Source organism: Thamnophis sirtalis, unplaced genomic scaffold (genome assembly GCF_051295495.1).
Source record: "Thamnophis sirtalis isolate CommonGarterSnake01/CBP01778 unplaced genomic scaffold, rThaSir2_p1.2 scaffold_15, whole genome shotgun sequence".
NCBI classification, from domain to species: domain Eukaryota; kingdom Metazoa; phylum Chordata; class Lepidosauria; order Squamata; family Natricidae; genus Thamnophis; species Thamnophis sirtalis.
The window spans coordinates 22,333,556-22,353,420 of NW_028261395.1; the positions used below are offsets into that span (position 1 = coordinate 22,333,556).

Sequence of the window (19,865 nt, forward strand, 5' to 3'; positions counted from 1 at the left end):
CCCAGCAATCTTAATTCCAACCTCAGATTCATCTAGCTATGCATGTCAAGTACAAAAAATGTACATGACATGGAAAAGAGTTCAGTATTTCAGTTACTGTTGCTTCTTGCTATCCACCACCTGAAGAGACCACGTAACTCTGCCCTATTCAAACCTATCAAGAGGATTTCTGCAGGAACCAAATGTCTATCATTCAAATAGGAGAGTCAAAGAAATGTACAAATTCCCATTTCGTTTCATGCTGAGAAAGTGGAGACTAAAATCCTTGGGGACAAACAACGTTTCCTGAAATAAGAGAGAAAGAGGTGAAAGATAGATGCATTCTGTAAAAATAAGTTGGCAAACAGAAGAGTTTGTGGCAGGCAGGTTTGTGTGTAGAAGAGCCTTCTTATTCCTGTCAAAAGAAGCATTGCTTAATTCTGTTCCTTCTGTTTTGACTGCTGGGGTAGCTCTAAAACAAACTTAAGAAATGAGCAGATAGAAGAACATTTCTACTGTTGTTGAGTTGTTGATATTCACCAGTGGTTGTCCTTATTTTAATGGTCCACACTTAACACAATGCTTTCCATCACATTTCTTCTCAACAGGCACAAGGTAGACAGTTACCAGATAATTTTCTCCCTGAAAGTTGATTCCTGTGTGATATTTATGAGGACAGTCTCTGCTGTTGGGTTTTGTCTACCACCCGCAGAGCACAACTGTCAAGCAAACATGACAGTTGGAAAGGCAAGGAGCTCAGAATTAGCTTAGATACCCCCAAAGGGCCTTCATCATCCTGCTACACTGAATGAAAACTCTCCAGCCGGTGTTCTGACCTAGGCTTCCTGAGACAGTAAAAAGCACACGCTTAGCCCCAAAAGCCCTCTTTTTATTTCAAAGGCTGTGAATTATGTTCATTCCCAGCCCGTGATGAGTCACAAATAGTTTGTAAAGAGTCTGACAGAAGTCTGCCAAAGTCTTTTGGGATAAGGCTGATAAGCACCCGCCTTTATCTCCCTTGAAACGCTGGCAAAGACTTAATTGCCAATTAGCTTTGCAAGGCCACATGGAGCACAAAGTCAAAATGGAGCTTCAGAATTTAAACTGACCCGAAGGAACAAAGGCTCATGTGCCTTTGCTCCTCCTTTATGTCTTATGGGAGGGGCCAATCATCTCCAAGCCTTACTCCCGAGTTGCCCCTTTTGTCTTAACTGTTCTTGCCTTCTGGCAACTCTGCACATGCCGGGTCAATGTCGGTTGGCGGCTCCCCGGGGGAGGGCCTTCTCTGTAGCTGCTCTGGCCCTATGGAACGATCTCCCCATAGAGATCCGGACCCTTACTACTCTTCCGGCCTTCCGTAAAGCTACTAAGACCTGGTTGTTCCGGCAGGCCTGGGGCTGTTGATTAGTATCCAGCCCCACTCTAAGCAGTATGCATGTTGTGTAATTTTAATGATTGTATTCTTATTTTAATTTTTATATATGTCCCTTGTCTTGTCTGTGAGCTGCCCAGAGTCTCTAGGGAGTGGGCAGCATACAAATGTCAATAAACCTAAACATGCGCGTACTGGGAACAGGCTCCCCCTGTTCCTCTGCCTTGCTGATGTCCGACTCTGGAGGCTCCGGAGGCAGCACATAACTCCCAGGTGGCCCTGGCCCCCCCTCTGCCACTGACACAGAGCCCTTGTCCGAGCCTTCCCCAGACTCCAGGACTGGCCCATGTTCCTTCCCAACCTCCTCACTGTCCAACTCTGCTGCCAACTCTGCAGGCTGCCAGCTGATCACAACAGCCGTTATGGTCATCTGGAAAGGATAGGTTGATCTGGCTTAACAGTTTTGTATCCCTTAAATGGGTGAAGTCTTGAGCAGCAGGAGACAGGTTCCCCAGAATGGAAGAGGTGCTACAGATTTGGGGAGTGTTAGAATGTCAATTTTTGGGTTAGCTGCCTAGGACTAGGTCTAAGTGAAGGTATCCTTGTTGAAAGAATGACTTAATTCAACTCTCGCTTTAAAATTATAAAATTATCATTTTATTTATAATTATAAAAAAGAAAGAGTTCTCCCCATCAGTAGAATTGAACATGATTCTAAACTGCAGATTCAGTAGAAATATAGACTACCTTATGGTGAGATATTCTATAATATTCATAATGTTCATCCCTGTTCTGACCTAGGATTCACCAAACCATGAAGCAGATTCCTTGCCTGACAAAACCCCTTTTTATTAAGATAATGTGAATTCCTCTCCTTCGCATCCAGCAAAGTCCTGACAAACAGTCTTTCAAGGGTGAATTTACAATCACAGAACTCATCAGGCTTGGAGAGCTGCCAGGCTGATATCTTCCAAACGCCATACTTTACAATAAAATACTTGGCAAGGAGTATCTGAGAGTCATGAACAGATCTTCACCTAATGAATGGAACTAATTGTCTCCTGCAGACTCCACTCCCCTTTCGCTCCTCTTTATTCCCTATGGGAGGGGCCATTCATTGTCCACCTGTCGGCCTTATTGTTATCCCTTTCCACTGCTGAAACCCCTTTTTGGTGTCCCCATACATGCATGATGGCCACCTGTTTGGGGGCCCCACGCTGTCCAGTAGGCGAAGGATTTGTGGGCCGTACTTAATGTCTTTTCCTCCCACCGTAACGAGGCTTCATTCCTTATACAAAGCCCCGTGGACTTGGACAGTTAGGAAGGCATACTTGGAGTCAGTGTAAATGTTGACGCGGAGATCCTGGGCCAATTCCAGGATCCAATTCCTGGGCTTTCCCATTCAAAGGCAAACAAGTGGCGGCTTTTCAGGTGGATGGGGATGGCAAAGAAGACATCCTTTAAATCGATGACAGAAAACCACTTGGCCCCTGGTGGAATGAGCCCAAGCAGCACAAAGGGATTAGGCACTGTGGGGTGGATCGTGACGGTTGCCTGGTTGACAACACGGAGGTCTTGGGCCAGGTGATAGCGTCCATCCCCCTTTGGGATGGGCAAAATTGGGGTGTTCCACTGGGAGTCTATTGGCACCAGAATATGATGGGTTAAATAGAGCTGAATAACCTGTTGAATGGCTTGCACGATAGACTGGACGAACGCCCTCTGGCGGATGTGCACGGGAGGTCTCATTGGGAGCTCCTCAACTATAATAGGGGTGTGGTAAGCGGCAAACCCTGGAGGGTTGTCCTCTGCCCACAGACTAGGAATGTCGAAGTCCCTCCATTTTTCTCCTGGAGTCTCCCTGACCACCATGATTCTCCAGGCCTCCTCGGTCGGCATTTCTAGGTGCACCTTGCCATATTTCAGCCCCATGGATCCCTTTTCATCGAAGAAAATTTGTGCTCGGAGCTTGCAAAGTAGGTCTCGGCCCATTAGTGGATGGGGCAGCTTGGGATGTAGACAAATTGATGAGTTAAAGTCCAGCTGCCCATAGTGCACAGCAGGGGTTCCAAAAGGGGTTGTCGTTGGGGAGGTTGGGATCAAAAGTTCCTTTATCGGGCCAGTCAAAGCCAAAGGTTGGCCATTCGGATTCGCAAAACACTTTAAGCTTATGCCTACTCCACTCAATGCCATAGTCCTGTGTCATATACCCTGCTTTAAAGTTGTTCAACATACATTGTAGGGGGGTAAGGGGAGCACTGCTGCCATCACCCATGGTCCTCCCAGGGCACCAGAAACAAAGAGTTAACAGTCGCGTCACACAGGCTCTGACCCAGGGTACCGGGTCGACATGGCCACTGTAGGGAAATGCAGTAGCCCCCCTCAATCACACACCCACACACACCTCACCTCCGGCTCAACAAGGAGTCCAGACCTAATGGGGTTCCCACAATACTTGCCTGGGGGCTTCCCTCCTGCGATGCTGGCCAGCCTCAAGGTCCCGGTCTCTGATCCTTCTCTGGTGGTTCTTGGAATCGCCAGCCGCCGCTGCTGGTGCCCTCCATCGCTGGGAAGTCCCTTGGATCAAGGGTCAGTTGGCACCAGGGAGGTTCCCCCTGACAGGACGAGCCCCGACACCGGGGTGGGCGCTCCAGAGGTCCCAAGACCCCTTGCAGTCCCTTCGTGGTCGCCACGGAAATGTTGCAGCAGATTGAGGTTTTCTGGGTTCAATCTACTTACGAAAGAGACAGGACTCGAGACCATGAAGGTGCAAGAGAAACAGGTTTATTGATGCATCGAGTTCAGCATGTTCACACACCAAAATCTGAACTGTCCTGGCTACGCCCAGGGCAGTGATTTTATACCTTTAATCAAACTTCGTCAACCAGAAGGCGCTACAAGAGGCATATTCATACAAAATGTCAAAGCCCCTGTTTAGGGCAGGGAAGTACATTTTGGAAAAATACAAAAGCAGAAATTGGTACAAAAACTCTTAAAAACAGGAAAGTAAAATGCTGATTTAATGCCCACAATATTCTGTAACTTCTCTGTTCTTGATATCTTACACCCATGCTGATTTCTTGTGCCCATCCTTGTGCAGTAGCTTGCTACATGTTCCAGTAATATTTGTAATACGTATGAGGAAGTTCGAAGCAAAATGCACTAAAGTTAAATGTCAAGCTAATATGAAGTTATACTTTTCAGCACATTATAGGCTCCTAGCCTTGCAGGGCCTTGGTGGGTCTACCTGTGTACCCCCTCCTGCCTCACCTTTACTCCCGAGTTGACCCTTGTTCCTTAGCTGTTCCCTTCTCCTGGCAGCTCTGCCCATGCACATATCAGGAAAAGGCTCCAGCTGTTCTTCTGCCCCACTGATCTCTGACTCCGAAGGCAGCTGATAGCTGTCAGACAGGTTAGGTTAGGTTAGGTTTAATTTATTTGTATGCCGCCCTTTTCCCTAAGGGACTCAGGGCGGCTCACAACTCAAAACACAACCCTGGCCCCCTCTCTGCCTCCAACGCAGAGCCCTCATCAGAGCCTTCCCCAGACTCCAGGACTGGCCCATGTTCCTCCCCAACCTCCTCAGTGTCTGAGTCTGCCAGCAGTTCCGATGGCTGCTGGAGGGCCACAACAATCCCTTTATTTAAAGTGGCACATATGGTAATCTGTGATCTCTTGTTCTCCTGGTTTAGTGAGATGACATTGAAGGACAAGTCTCAAGTGGGTAGTGCCATAATAGAATTTGTTCAGTAGGTGGTGGTTGACTTGGTAGAGCCATGGTTTTCTGGTTCTCCTGTACTTTTCTTGCTTTTGGATTAATGAGAGTTTTACGAGGCATATCAGTCTGCTCCCATCATTAGTTCTCCTCTCAGCTGGGATGCAGTTCATTGGGAAAACTGACAGGCATTGCATCATGATTGATCTTAATTTGCAGCATGCCAGATGCAGAATCAAATCCTTCCTGTATTTTGCCACATACAGCACATGGGAAAACCCGTTCCAAATTCCTAGAGCAGTTTTGGAAATTAGCCCTGTTTGTCTCCTTTGTGTTTGATGATTTATACACAGAATGTTATATTTATGAGGAGGAGGAGGGGGAGGAGAAGGAGGGGGAAGAGGAAGAAGAAAAAGAAGTAGAAAGGGAGGAGGAGGAAGAAGAAGAAGAGGAAGAAGGAGGAAGAGGCAAAGAAGGGGGAGAGGAAGGAGGAGGAAGAAGGAAAAGGAGAGGAGGAAGAAGAAGAGGAAGAAGGAGGAGGGGGAGAGAAAGGAAGAGGAGGAGGAGGAGGAAGAAGAAGAAGAAGAAGAAGGAGGAGGAGGAGGAGGAGGAGGAGGAGGAGGAGGAGGAGGAGGAGGGAAGGAAAGAAAGAGAGAGAGAGAAAGAGAAAGAAAGAGAAAGAACAAAAAGCAACTTGGAACAACAGTTGACTAGGATGGCATGATGGAGATGGAAATGGTGATGGAGATGGAGGAGGAGGAGGAGGACGTCAACAACAACAACAACTGTTAGATATCCCCCCCCCCCCCGCTGACAGACTGACAGAGGTTTCCACCAAGGTCTTCTGTTCCGGCGGGAACAGAGGTTGAATCCCATTGGTTAAGAGGTCTGACAGATCCCTTTAAAAGGGGCTGCTGCCCAGCCATTCCTCAGCCGGATATTTACTTGACTTGCAATAAAGAGCTGTTGTTACTGAACCTCTGTGTGCCTCCTTTACCCGATCTAACAACAACAACATAATTTCTTAGTGGGATCTCTCTGTTGCCAAACTATATGATATGGTCACCTTAGAGAGGTTGCTTGAAACAGCCTGTCCTCAGTTACTAGGCTACTGTTTATTCTCGATATATTTTATAATCCTGTTCCTTATTTTCCCCACAACAATAACCACCATCCTGTGAAGTGGATTGGGTTGGACTGAGAGAGAGAGAGAGAGAGAGGTGGGGGGCGGGAGGGATTGTTCCATGGGCATCCATTAGGCTTCATGCGTAATGTGGACCTAGAGTTCATAATCTCCTGGTTTCTAGGCCAGCACTTTAATCAAAGTGACAGCCTTATAACCCAAAGAAATTGTAACTCTCTACTACACTGTTCCTCAAATAAAGAAAGAAAATGGAGGTGGGGGAGGGCTACTGTATATTTGATCTGCTCCATATAGGCTTAATGCAATATATAATTGTTGTATTCCATTTATCAGGATAGCAATCTTGCAAGGCAGCAATGTTTTACCTGGCAAACTCCTCTATGAAAAAAAGGTGGCCAAACCTCTTTGTTGGTTTATTTCTAACACAACTGCTGTCTTAATATTCATTCAGTCATTCTGTGGGAAGTTAGCACCCACCCCTATCCTAGAAAAATGAAATATCCTGGGAAATATTGAAAAGGCAGAATATTATATTTCCCTGGTTCAAAAATGGAGAAAACATGTTTTTAGGCAGGAAACAGACTCACTCTTAATAGCTGTCACCTTTGTCAACGGGCCATTAAGATGTCCAACCCAGTCCCTTTACATAATAAAGAGTTCTCCCCTTCAGCTCCAGGATGATGGGATTAAGGCATGGTTAGCATTTACCCACTCACCACATGGCATCTGAGAACTCAACCAAACTTGGACTCAAAACACAGCTTAGAGAGTTGCCCCTGCATGGCCCCATGGGAGTTTGACAACCAATCAAAATACATTTCTTACACAGGAACAGGAAACAGAGAGGTGGGGCTGAACAGAGAGTATAAAAAACTCAGCAAACCCCTGCTTCTCTTTCTTTTCTTCTTCACCCAACATCTGGAAGCATATGATCCCCTTTTCTGTTCAGGAGCCATGTGGTCTTGACCACCATTAAACCATCTTTCCAAGCAGCCTCCATGTTTCCAGTGTTTTTCCCCCACTTGGAACTGAACCCAGAAGGACATTTCTTCCAACAATTAATTAATTAATTCATTCATTCATTCATTTTGTATCGTCACCCATCTCAGGTTCATGACTCTGAGCAGCTAACAATACTTAGAAACTAGATTTTAACAGCACAATTTACACAAAATTGTAAATACTTTCAACACTGAAAACAAAATTGGAAGGTCAACAAAGAATGGAGGCAACTCATTGTTCAAATGTCTGGATGGGTTCTTGTAACAAAATTAAAACAGCTGAATGAAATATCTAAAGATTCCCCTTGTTCCCACCAAGAGCTCATACAGTCCTCTTGAGATTAGACACAAGGCGAAGTAAAAATGTGTAGTTCTGTCAAGGAAGCTGGTTAATCCAATCTATCTTTTGCACCAAGGGAGAAGTAGCTTCTGAGTTGCCTCACTGGATACAGAACAGCTACTTCCTGCTTAGATATTTTGTTGATGCCTCTAACTTTTTGACACATTCAATTTTCTTACCATGTTTCTTGCCATGGATAGCAAGGAAATGCTTCCCCCACTGGAGATGCCTCTGTTTCCAGCATGAAATGTTCAGTTTGTACTGACTAATATCCTGATACTATAAAAAGAAGGGCAGCTGTTAGACCATGTCTGCTTCCAAGAGGACTGAAATGGGGGCATTAACTAGCGAATAACTTTTGCTTCCAAATGGTGAGTAAAACAAATAGCTCTAAATCCCTCCCTTGCATTCTGTGGAGTGATTCCCAATTAAAATTCAACACGGTTTAACAGAGTTGGAAGGGACCTCAAAGATCATCCAGTCCAACCCCCCACTCAAGCAGGAGACCCTACACCCTTTCTGACAAATGGCAGTCCAATCTCTTCTTGAAAGTCTCAAGTGATGAAGCTCCCACAACCTCTAAAGGCAACTTCTGTTCCATGGGTTGATTGTTGTCACTGTCAGAAAATTTCTTTTTATTTCTAGGTTGAATCTCTCCTTTTTCAGTTTCCATCCATTCTTCCTTGTCTGGCCTTCAGGTGCTTTGGAAAATAGCTTGACCCCCTCCTTTCTGTGGCAGCCCCTCAAATATTGGAAGACTGCTATCCTGTCTCCCCTGGTCCTTCTCTTCACTAGACTAACCATGCCCAGTTCCTGCAATCATTCATCGTATCTTTTAGCCTTCAGTCCCCTAATCATCCTGGTTGCTCTTCTCTCCAGGTTTCACAGAGTCTCAATATATTTTAATAGTGTGGTGACCAAAACTGGATGCAGTACTCTAGGTGTGGTCTTACTAGGGCCTTATACTTGACTTACTTACTTGACTTAAGTCTTTAGCGTCGGTACAGCATCGCCAATCCCTTCGCTGTAGAGTCGCATGCATCCCGAATCAACGGGATCCATGATTCTAAGCTGAGTACTACTTGAGCTCGCCGGGCCCAAGAGTCGACAGAGCCCCTTCTGTTGGAAAACGGTGGGCACCTCGAGAAGGCAGGGGTTGTCTTGATAATGAGAGGCTATATTTTGCGCGTCAATTATCCTTGCCCACCTTATAGGGCCTTATAGAGTGGTATTAGTACCTCACTTGATCTTTAATTAATATGAGGGTTAATATGAGGGAATTCTTCTCTCAAGTCATTTCTTTGCATTTGAGGCGAAGACCATTTGCAGGCCTTGGAGAAAAACACAGGTGTGTTCCTTCACACCTGCTTGAGTTGAACATCTCATGGGCTTGTCTTGCCAGAAAGGCATAATTGGGCATCCTTCATTGACCCTTTTCCACACCAGCATTGCTGGCTGAAGATTTTGGCCTCCCAGCAGTTCTTCCTTCTCATTACTTTTGACTGGGAAGGGACAATTATTCTCCTGCAGGGCAGTGGCTGCCGAGGGAGGAAAGGCAAGGGGGAGGGCAGCTGTGGCTTTAAGGGATCCACCTTAAGGAAACGCCTGCCCTTCCCCTCCCTTGCCCTGAAAAGGCAGCGTCACTGGGACAGCAGAGGTCAAGTCAATGTACAGGGGACGCTCAGAAGGAAGCAGAGCTGAAGGCGTGCAGTGCATCTCCCCAGCTTCTCCCAGGTAGAGGACCACGGTGGCTGTCTGCTATACTACTACTAACCCTCTTCCTCCTCCTCCTCCTAACAGACCTCAGTTTCTCTCTCCATCTGACTGTTTCATACTCTCTGCATGATAAGTGCTCTGCTGGTGCTTCTCTCTTTACTCCCCCTCCTGCCTGCTTACTCGTTTGTGGCTGGTTGTTGTGTTTTCTTCTTACAAAGCTTGCTCAGGTTTCTGACTGGCTTGACGAGAACAGATTCAGCCGGTTGTGGAGTTGACGGCAGACCATTGGCTGACAAATTCCCCCAGTTTAGCTCTTTATCCTCTTTTTCCCCCCCATCTCCCAGACTATGGGCCTCCTGCCTCTGCCAGACACCTAAAACTGCTTTTATATTTACAACACCCTTCCTCACAACCTTCCCCAACCTACTGGTTGGTTAAGAGAGGATGAAGGGGGATGATTTGGGCCCATCCTCGGCACCTTTTTCATCATTTCTCCCCTCTCAATGGAGAAGCCCGTATCCCAGCACCGCTTTTGTTCAGCTGAAAATAAGTGATAAAATATTCATGGCCAGAAGCGTCCCAGAACGGATGATTCACAGGCATCTTTGCGATTGGACAGTGTGGATGCTCCCTGCCCAGTGCCAGTTCTCTCCATCTTTAGTCCAAAATAGACACTTAGAACTTGCTTCACCATGATAGAATCACAGTTTATTTTGGTTAAATCACAAATTCCCAATAGTAGAAGGAGTTGCAGTCTAGATATGGTAGTTCAATAATACTTATGGCTAATAAGCAAATAGCTTAAATTCCATTTATTTGAAACCATCCAGGCCAAATTCACAAACAAGGATTATGTTTTGTCATTATACCAGAGTGTTACACATATTACATTGCACACACCGGATCACAGAGATTAAATCAATCAATGCAGACTTTCTTTAATTGACGGAAGCCAAGTGAAATCCCAACTGTTATCCAACTATGTCAATCCTCAAGAACATTCCTAAGCTTTGAGCCAAAATACCCGATCCTCAAAATAATTTGTCAATTTTTAATAAAAATAACTTCAAGTGCATCATCTCTCACAAAGGTCTGAGATTTTTGTTTGTTTAAATTGCAAATAATAGATTTTTCTGGCCCCATTCTCTCTTTTGGCATGCATGTAATATAATTCCATGCCTCAAGAGCAAATATAGGTTTATAAAGAGCTAATATCCCTGAGAGCACATTTAATTCATGTGATGGTTTTAATACTGCCAACTTCACTCTGGACTCTCTCATAGGAAGTATTAACCTAACTCCCAATATACATGTGGTAGCCTTACTATAGAGTATAAAGGACAAAGAGGAAGAGGGAAATTATCGGCTGTGATTAAGTCACGCACTATTTTTATTTGTCTTTTTAACTAAGAACACTTCCATATGCTAAAGCCAATGGATCAGATCCAACTAAACCTTGTCTCTTTAGTCATTTAAGTGACTTGCTGGCATCATGGAGAAATTTTTTCCATTATTGTAATGCAAGTCTCAATTTAGCAATCTCAGAATTTCTGACTCTATAAGCAGCTGCTGTTGGATTTACACACACACACACATACACACACACACAGCATTATATTTTTAATTTGGCAGCTTTCCTCTAAAACGCATAATCCAGCTGAAAAAGAGAAACTGCTTTTCAAGGTAGGATGACTATATTTCAAGTTATTCTGAAACTTGCTAGGTAGTTATTCATATACCCAATTGATTTCCTGGGTATTTTAAAAAAAATATTTCATGATATTCTCCTCAGCCTCTTCAAACTATGTTTCTTTGAAGAAAGATGCAATATTTCAAAATGTCTTTCACATAAGAGAGTTGGCAGGTTATTTATATTTTATTTAAAGGTTTTACATTCCCCTCACTCTCTTTATGACTTGGGTAGCTAACTACAATGCTTTAAAATATACATTAAAACCATTTTTTAAATAAAAATCACAAATCTACAGCTATAACAGTAAAAGAACTGAATAAATATGTATCCTCTACATCAGTGTTTTTCAACCTTTTTTGTGCAAAGGCACACTTTTTTCATGAAAAAAATCACGAGGCACACCACCATTAGAAAATGTTTAAAAAATTTAACTCTGTGCCTATATTGACTATAGGTGGGTGTTTTTCCCACGGCACACCTTACACTATGTCACGGCACACTAGTGTGCCACGGCACAGTGGTTGAAAAACACTGCTCTACATTTCCCCCCAAAGCAGTTTTAGCACAAGGGTTAAATAGAAAGTCAGAGGTGCCTTATTCAGCATTTCTGGTTCCTGGACAGGATTATTTCTGGACCATTTTCACTGTCCATCCCCTGAACAGGGCATTTGTAGAGTTGTGAGGTTACTGGTTTATTCTCCAAACCTCTGTCATCTTATGATCAGGAAATAGATGCAAATCTGGGAAATAACCAATCTCGGAAACGCAAGGAAGGAGAAATATAGATAAGTATGATCAGAAGTCTATTGACTTATAACCTTGAATGTGTGAATTATCATTTCCTATGGATTAACATGGGGAAGTAGAATAATTGACCCAAATAATTCCCAAGAAGCCTCAAACAGAAGTCTCAAGCTTTTATTACTATTTGGAAAGATAGGAGTTGAGGCATCACAACACCATGCCTCCATCTCAAAGCTGTACCATGTGGTCCAGCAAGATGACCATTAGTAAGGTATCAAGGAATCCAGAAGCATCATCAGGCCAGTTCTCTCCCTATCATTCACCCAAGGTAGATCATCCGTCTTCATGATCAAAGACTTTCTCTACTAAATCTAGATCTGAATCCAATTGGAAGGGTGAAAATCAATGATTTCATCTGAGAGCCATCACTATCTCTACCACTTTGACCACTTTGGTCTAATGGTGAAGGCACCAAGCTAGAAAACAGGAGCCTGTGAATTCTTAGTCCTACTTTAGAGATGAAAGCCAGCTGGGTGACTTTGGGCTGATTACCAGGAGATGGTAAATTCTGGTCCTGCCTTAGACATGAAAGCCATCTAGGCAGGGGTAAAATTCAGCAGGTTCTGACAGGTTCTGGAGAACCGCTGACAGAAATTCTGAGTTGTTCAGAGAACCGGCAAATACCACCTCTGACTGGCCCCAGTGTGGGGTAGGAATGGAGATTTTATGGTATCCTTCCCCTGGAGTGGGGAGGGAATGGGGATTTTGCAGTATCCTTCCCCAGGAGTGGGGAGGGAATGGGGATTTTGCAATATCCTTCCCCTACAAGTGGGGAGCGAAAGGGGTTTTTGCAGTATCCTTCTCCAGGAATGTGGAGGGAATGGGTATTTTGCAGTATCCTTCCCCAGGAGTGGAAGAAATGAGTATTTTGCAGTATCCTTCCCCAGGAATGTGGAGGGAATGGGTATTTTGCAGTATCCTTCCCCAGGTGTGGACGGAATGGGGATTTTGCAGTATCCTTCCCCTGCCACGCCCACCAAGGTAGTAATTTTTTTTTAATTTCACCACTGCATTTGGGTAAGCTTGGTCCGGTCACCCTCTCTCACCCTCTCCCCACCCTCCTCACAGCATTGTTGTTCTGCTGAAAATAGGAAGAGTGAGGTATGTTGGATAGATTCTCCATTATGAATTATTTATAAAATAATCAGGTGGGGTACAAATAAATGTAAATAAGTAATAACACCAGTTACATCTAACAGTAATTAAAATATGCTGGATCCCAATATATCTTTCTAGGATGGTTTCCTAATGATGACATCAATTATGTAGATTTTCTTCCTTAAAATAGTCCTAGCCAGAGAATGAATGATAATGAATGATAATGGGCTATTTGATGTGTGGGACTGAAGTTCCTTATTTATAGATAACGGAAATCAAAGACTATGATTTATTTCATATTTAAATCTCTTCCCAATCCCTATTTTCCTCTCTGTTTTCAATATTGTAATAAAACTCAACTCTGAAAAAGTGACCTAATTATTAAATCAAAGCCAAATTACTGTTTGCATTCTTAAACTATTAAGAAGTGATCTGAAGGCCTTTAGGGACAGAAATCTATTTTGCCCCTTAAAATACTACCCTGTAAAAATGGACTCAGCATTTCAAAGTATTAAACTTGTTTTGGGTTTCCTATCAGGGATACTTCTGTTCCTTGCTCAGTACAGTCAACGGGAGATGGGATTGCATTGATCCCAAAGAAGTCAAATTTGTTGAGTCCTATCTCTTAATCTGGTCCCCTTAAGTGTTTTGGATCCCTAAGCTACACTAGAACAATGATCTGATTTGGTAAATTTAATTTCCGATTTTTCTCTGGACATTTTTAGCTTCTTTGAGAGGAAATGTGGGACAAATGCTCTCTGGTATTCCGTGCCACATCTGGTAAAGCTGTGTTCCACTCAGCACTTTCAGGACCCTGGACAATGACCAAGAGGCCTCTTACCTTGCATGAACTAACTATGAAGCCAACAAAGAATCACAGTAGAGGACAATTGAGAGTGTTGATAGTGTTCTTGAATGATCTATGGCTGTTTCTAGACCAGTGAGGGCTACTCTTTTTGTCATCGCATGCCGAAAGTCTTGCGTGCCCATAATGCAATGCTTGTGTGACATCCCCCCAGGCCCCTGTGCATGCACACATGAATCCCCTCCATGCTCCCCCTTCCCCCTGCACATGCGCATGTGACCTTCCCTGTGCTCCATTTTTGGGCCTAGTAGGCCTCCCTGCAGCCTCCTGAGACCAAAAATGGGCCATGGGGGGCGTGTAACTCCCCACACTCCCCCCCATGCATGCGCATACAACACTCCTGCCACCCGCGTGTGTGCGTGCAAGCCAAAAAAATCAGCTGGCCGGTGGGAGGCTTGCATGCATGCACAGTGGAGCTGAGTTGGGGCAATGGCTCATGTGCCCATAGAGAGGGTTCTGCGTTCCACCTGTGGCATGTCTGTGGGACAGTAGAAACTAAGGTTGCAGTCTTAGGGTCTGAAGAAAGTGTTCAGTCCTCTTCTGGAGTATATTGAGAAAAGGATAGCAAAATTCTGCCTTAAAGTAGGGAAATTTATGACTCTTCATGCTGAGTTTTCCTTTGGGTGATGCTGAGCCTCCTAAGTGGAATATATCACAGACAGCCAACACTTTGCACACGGGTATAAACATTGTTCTTCTCTTAAGGAATTTTGGAACTGTTATTTTGCAGGAATAGGATGAACAATCACATCTAGAACCTTCTTGGATTTATGGTCTTACTACAATTCCAATGAATCTCTAGAACGAAGCATGTCATTTCCACTAGTAGAGGTCCTACTTTCATGCAAATATGGAGAAATGTAGACAGTACAGGTTGCGTTCATGCCTATGTTAAGTGTGAGGTTTTTTTCTGTTCTTCGCTCTCGTCCAAATTTTACAGCTCTGGAGTTTAAATTTCCTCTATTTCTCTAAGAGAAGATTTCCAAGAGTTGTCCAACTTCCATTCATTTTTATAGAAGCACCAGCGCATGAGAGAGGAACATGAGAAGTCTGTGCTGTTTTCCTTTCATAGTTGTGTTTGATTTATGCTTTCTCACTTTTGAGAAAAGCCACATCGTGCATTTTAATCTGGACTCTTAAATGGTTGTCAGAAGCTCCATGTTTTATGGAGTTGTTATTGTTTGCTCTTTGGTATGTATGTTATTTTGATTTGACATCACCTTGATGCAGGGGTGGGCCTCAAAGATTTCAGCAACGGGTTCTCTACCGGGTTGCTGGGTGGGCGTGGTCATGCTGGGCGTGGCCTAGTTGGCTTTCTACATCACAGTGGGGGGGGGGATTTTCACCTTCCCCAGGCTCCGGAGGCTTTCCTTCAAGATTCTGGGAGGGCAAAAACTGTCTCTCCTGAGTTCTGGAGGCCCTCTGGAGACCATAAAGGGACTTCTTTCTGGCCTTTCAGAACTTCCGGGATGCCTTTTTTCCCTCCTCCCTCAGCCTTCATGCGGGCCCTGCACTTACCTGGCATCCAAAACGGGCCACTTGGAGACTCCTGGGAGGGAAGGGGAAGGGTGGGAGGGTTGGGACGAGGTGGGAGGGGCCAGCTGGGGTGGATTTGGAGGTTCTCTGAACTGGCCATAACATTAGCTATGGGTTCTCCCAAACCCAGGTGAACCAATAGCAGCCCATCCAGGGGTAGGTCCCAACTTCGGTTCACTCAGGGATGCGCTTTATGTGTGAGTACACTTTCCAAGCACATGCACTTGGTCGCACCCACACTCGATGCACACAACTTGCACATGTGCAGTAATAAAAAAATTGCTTCTGTGCATGCGCAGAAGAAAAAAACCAAGATGACGGTGCCTATGGTGCTGCCGATAGAACCAGTTTGGGGGCGTGGCCAGCCAAGTTACTACCTACTTGTCCAAATCAGTCCAAACCAGTAGCAACCCACCTCTGAGCCCATCCCTGCCTTGATAGCTTCTTCAGAGGAATAGTACAGTATACAAACACTAAAAATAACTCAAAGCATAGCAACTAAAAAAAGAAGATTCAAAAGTCCACCACTTCTATCTTCTCTTAAGCAATGGTTCTCGCATCCTCAAGGAACTCCAACCCAACTTCAATTTCTCTTGCTCAGACACACAACTTTATTGTTTGCTGCAGTGATCACGCCAGATCCTCTGATGATACCATGCTGTCCCATCTCTGGCGTACAGAAGAATGCTAATCTGTTCTGTTTCTGGAAGTTTGAAATGTCCATAGCTTTGGCTGATGGTGGTAAAACTCCTTCAGTTCTTCTCTATGTTCATAGTGGACGGGATTGATAATTTTTGACCTTTTTTTAAGGGTGGAGGTGGTGGTATGGTGGTCTTACAGGCATTGCTCATTCTTGTTGCTACCTGGTTGTCTACAAGATTTTTTTTTCACTCCACATCTGGAAAGCTTAAATGGAGAAAGCTCTGTAGAAAAAGAAAAGACATTTCCAAATCTTTCTATACCTAACATTTAATCTTCAAGAGACCTAACCATAACATAAAAAAATTAAACAGTCTATATAAGAATACTTACGAGCCATAATGGAGATTTCACAAGCGAAATAATAGGAAAATGAATAGTCTCATTTTCCTCCCCTTTATTCAGCTAAATGCTCAGTTCTTGGTGGTTGTGGTTTGGTGGGCATGGCAGGGCAAGGATACTATAAAATCTCCATTCCCTCCCCACTCCAGGGGAAGGTTACTGCAAAATCCCCATCCCACTCCAGAGGAAGGTTACTGCAAAATCAGCTGGGACTCGGGAGACAGAGAATAGATGGGGCAAGCCCAGTCAGAGGTGGTATTTGCCAGTTCTCTGAACTACTCAAAATTTCAGCTACCGGTTCTCCAGAAATGGTCAGAACCTGCTGAATACCACCTCTGCTTCTGGATGATCCTGGGAATGTCATGAAAAGCATCATAGGTGCTTCCAATTGCACCACAAAATAGAAGTTATAGCTCTTGGAGAAAGTGAGCATTTTCCTCACAATACAAACCACAAAATAGAAGTTATAGCTCTTGGAGAAAGTGGAGTATTTCCCCCACAATACAAACTCCAAAGTCAGCCACCAGTTAAATGGATTGTCCTTATTCCCAATCCTTGCTAACCAAGGGCTTCTAGAAGTCTTGGATTTCAATTAGCCAAGATAGTGAAAAGCTGTGAGTTATCACTCCAACTAATCTAGAACTCCCCTGCTCCCAATAATAAATCAGAAAGCCTCCAGGCAGTTTGTTTATGTTTATGTTTATTAATGCTTATAGGCCGCCCTTTTTCCTGAGGGGACTCAGGGCGGCTTACATAAAATGAGGGGGGGTATACAGACAATAGACACAAACAATACATAGAGTAAAATAGTAAGCAACATTCATTCATCATTCGGGTGGGGACAGTTATCTTTGTCCCCAGGCCTGACGGGCTAGCCAGGTCTTAAGGGCTGTGCGGAAGGTCTGGACGGTGGTGAGGGTACGAATCTCCACGGGGAGATCGTTCCAAAGGGTCGGAGCTACTACTGAAAAGGGTCTCCTCCGTGTAGTTGCCAGTCGGCACTGACTGGCAGATGGAACTCGGAGGAGGCCTAATCTATGTGATCTAATTGGTCGCAGGGAGGTAATTGGCAGGAGGCGGTCTCTCAAGTACGCAGTGTTCAAGTCAGAGGTATCATATCAGGTCATGGAAATGTTTCATTCTGAGGAAGAAATCAGCTTGTTTTCTTAAGCCAGGGGTGTGAAACTCAAGGCCCATGGGCTGGATCTGGCCCGCAATGTGGTTGGATCTGGTCCGTGGGGCCATCCTGGTCTATCAGTGTGGCTTCGGCCCAGTCTACCAATGTGAAGAGGAAACATGCCAGCAGTTTGGGGAGTAGCGTCAAGCTGGCCACGCTCACCCAGTTGGCCACACCCACCCAGTTGACCACACCCAGCCAGTCGGCCATGCCCACCCTGCCCCGTGAGGTCAACCAAGCCCTGATTTGGCCCTCAATGAAATTGAGTTTGACACCCCTGTCCTAAGCAATAAATATTTATATTTTTAATGAGATATCTTGGGCTTTGCAAGCTTCATCTAACTTTCATTTGTGCTGTTATCTCAGTTAGAGCTGTTTGTATTCTAGTGCAGGAAAAGATCTAAGTTTGGCAGAAAATCTGGAGAAAGGATGAGAAAAATATAGAATTCAACACTTCGTTTACACAATCCTCCTTTGCTCCTCTTATTATCCCACACTACATTTCCTCCACGCACATTCCCTACCCATAATTATGTGTAAGAAAGAATTGCAGAATACAGAGTTAAGGGACCTTGGAGATCATCTAGTCCAACCCTCTACTCAAGCAGGAGACCCTCAACCATGTCAGACAAGTGGCTGTCCAAAATGGAGATTTTACAGTATCCTTCCCCTGGAGTGGGGAGGGAATGGAGATTTTACAGTATCCTTTCCCTGTCATGGCCCCCAAGCCATGCCCACCAAGCAATGCCATACCACGCCCACCAAGCCATGCCCACAGAACTGGTAGTAAAAAAAATTGAATCCTACCCCTGGTGTACACACTCCCTGGGGCTGAGGAAACCCTTAAGAAACACCCTTAAGAGCAAACCATGTGCAGAGAGAAAACCAACCTCTGTTCTTTGTTGCACAATTACACCAGTGAGATCAACAACACTCAATAACACATCAAAGCCACTGACGGGAGTCTGTAATGTAAGGTTTTTAACCTCTGCCACTTCAAGGAGTAGCACCTAGACTTACAATAAGGCTCCCGCATCCCTTAATTCAGCACTGACGTGCTCTGAGGAAGCTGTAGCTAACAAACTGTACTCAACAAGTAGTCCTTAATGGGTCTAAGTCTACATGGAGGGAAGTAAGTAGTGGAGTACCACAAGGTTCCATCTTAGGCCTAGTTCAATATCTTTATAAACAACTTAGATGAAGGAATAGAAGGGGAACTTACCAAATTTGCAGATGATACTAAACTGGCAGGAATAGCTAACACCCTAGATCAGAAATGTCAAAATTTCATTGAGGGCGGCATCAGGGCTGTGGTTGACCTCGGGAGGGGGGTTGGGGAGTGGCCGACTGGGTGAGTATGAGCAATTGACTGGGCATGGCCAGTTTGATGCACTCCCCAAACTGCTGGCATGTATTCTCTTCGCACTGGGTAGTCAGGCCAAAGCCACACTGGCTCAATGTTTCCTCTTCACATTGCGTAGACTGGGCCGAAGTGACATGGGCTGGCCCCTTACATTTTCCAGGACATCCCTGCAGGCCGGATCCAACTCATGGACCTTGTGTTTGACACCCCTGCCCTAGAAGATAGGCTCAAGATCCAGATTTGACAGATTTGAACACTATCTAACAAAATGAAATTCAATGTAGAGAAAAGTAAAGTCTTACACTTAGGCAAGATAAACCAAAAATACACATATAGACAGGGTACAACCAAGGTTAATAGCAGTGACTGTGAGAAGGATCTTGGAGTCTTAGTAGACATATAGCTAAAGATGAGCCAGTAGTATGCAGTGGCAATCAAAAAAGCCAATGCATTCCTAAGTTGCATTAACAGAGGGATACAATCAAGATCAAGGGAGGTACTAATACCACTCGATAAAGCCTTAGTAAGACCACACCTAGAATACTGCATCTAGTTTTGGTCACCACTCTATAAAAAGGATGTTGAGACTCTAGAAAAAGTGGAGAGAAGAGCAACCAGGATGGTTAGGAAACTGGAGACTAAAACATACAATGAACAGTTACAGGAACTGGGCATAGCTAGTCTAGTGAAGAGAAGGACCAGGGGAGACATGATAGCAGTCTTCCAATATTTGAGGGGCTGCCACAGAGAGGAAGGGATTAAACTATTTTCCAAAGCACCTGAAAGCCAGAGAAGGAATAATGGATGGAAACTGACCAGGAGATATTCAGCCTAGAAATAAGGAGGAACTTTCTGACAGTGAGAAGAATCAACCCATGGAATAGAAGTTGCCTTCCGAAGTTGTGGGAGCTGCATCAATGGAAGCTTTCAAGAAGAGACTGGACTGCCATCTGTCAAAAATGTAGGGTCTTCTGGGTGGGGGGTTGGACTAGATGACCTACAAGGTCCCTCCCAACTCTGT

General features: G+C 44.6%; 1 protein-coding gene across 1 annotated transcript in view; it reads left to right on the plus strand.

Moving 5' to 3' along the window:
• Window positions 1–9,193: 9,193 nt before the first annotated feature.
• Window positions 9,194–19,865, plus strand: part of LDB3 (LIM domain binding 3) — a 170,787-nt gene continuing 160,115 nt past the window's right edge. The window contains exon 1 of the mRNA XM_087701852.1: window positions 9,194–9,285. The gene's annotated coding sequence lies outside the window, so the exon portion shown is untranslated. The remainder of the gene's footprint in view (window positions 9,286–19,865) is intronic.